The sequence below is a fragment of the Myotis lucifugus genome, unplaced genomic scaffold, assembly GCF_000147115.1.
Source record: "Myotis lucifugus unplaced genomic scaffold, Myoluc2.0 scaffold_624, whole genome shotgun sequence".
Classification (NCBI taxonomy): domain Eukaryota; kingdom Metazoa; phylum Chordata; class Mammalia; order Chiroptera; family Vespertilionidae; genus Myotis; species Myotis lucifugus.
This window is the reverse complement of record NW_005871672.1, coordinates 296253-297918: the sequence shown is the minus strand read 5'-3', so window position 1 is coordinate 297918 and position 1666 is coordinate 296253.

Below are 1666 nucleotides of genomic sequence, written 5' to 3'. Positions count from 1 at the left end.
GCGCTGAGAAACTCCGCAGACAAGCAGCGCTCGGGCCACACCCACAGCCTACTTAGCGCTCCGCGAGAGCGGGAGCGGGGGTGGGAGTGGAGGTGGGGGCGGGGTGAGCTGGACGCACCCCATCCTCTGACCCGCCCTCGTGACTCCTGAGTCCCATCTGGTGCGGTCGCTGTCCCTCTCTCTCTCCCTCCGTCTCTCCGGGTCAGTGCCTCCCCTCCAGGCTGAGACAGCTGAGTTGTACGCGGACTAAGATGACCTACCAGCCCTGCTCTGTCCAGTACGGGTCCCGCCAGCCACAGGGGGCTGTTTCAATGGACAGGTTAATACAATACATTTAAAAATCACTTCCTCAGCCACACAGCCACAGTCCCAATGCCTCCTCGCCCAACGTGGCGAGCGGCCTCTGTGTGGGACCTTTTCCCACCGTAGAAAGGTCTGTTGGACAGCGCGTCCCACACACTCCGCTGTCTTGCTGTAAGACGGCTTCCTAAGGTCGTTCATGGAACCTGAGTTCTCTCTTTTTTTTCTGATTTTCCTCCTGTAAATTTAAAATAAAACTTTGATCCATGCTCATAACTTGAGAAATGTATTTTTGGTTTAACAATTGCCTGCCAGGGAGTAACATTTGAATGAAGGAGTGAATCCCAGGCCTGGTGTGGGGCAGGCCTGACCCAGGAAGGGCAGGCATAAGCCAGAGAGCGTGCGGGGGTGGGGGCGGGGGTGGAGGGGTGGGGAGGGGCGGCGAGGGGCAGAACCCGGGGGCTCCCCTGTCAGGCTTAACCAATGGCAGTGGCAGCGGAAGTGGGAGCCCGCAGAGACTCACAGGGAAGTTCAGAGAAAGCCTGGAGCAGTGGCCAGGGCGGAGAATTCTAGATTTCTAAGCTGTTTGTACCTTTAATTCTTGTGCCCCAGCCAGGCTGGAGTAAACCCGAGACACGGTGAAGACCATGGTATGGAGACAATCTTCGGGAAAACTCCCGACACAGGTTTATTATCCTTTCTGTTTCCCAATGAGAAAACGAAGGCACGGGCAGGATAAAGGGGACATAGAAAGCAGAGAAGGGGTCTAGGGCTTTACGCCCCAAAGGGCCTCGGGGTGTCCTGCCTAATTCAGAGACCAGGGCTTGGGAGGCCAAGGACCAGATTTCAAAGGGGTTTTTAAAAAGTCTTTTGTCAAAGAAACTCCAAGAGCTATTCCTCTGTGCAAATAACTCATTCCTGGTGGGAGTGCCTTTATTCCCGGGCGAGAATACTAGAGAAGAGGACGTTAACCAGCACTGCTGTCAGGGGGAACCTCAGTCCTCCACTTCCCAAGGTGAGAGGGAGCCCTACTGGAGGACTTCCAGGGGCTCCATGTCCTCTCACTGGCTCCTGCTTGTGGGTGGGTTACATTTTGGGATTGGGGAGATTAAAGAGAGATGGGTGTCTATGGGGCCATGTTTCTCAGGGGGTGGGGCTAATGTTCATTTAAGCCAAATATAAATTCCTCACTCCAGCCCCCACTGTGCCCGTCCTCCCACCACTGTCCCTGGTGCACTGCTGTGGCTGGTCTTTCTGTGAACACGCCAACCTCCGGTGCCTCAGGGCCTTTGTTCCTGCTCTACGCTCTGCTCAGGTTGCTCTTCCCCTAGTCCAGTGGTCGGCAAACTGTGGCTTGCGAGCCACA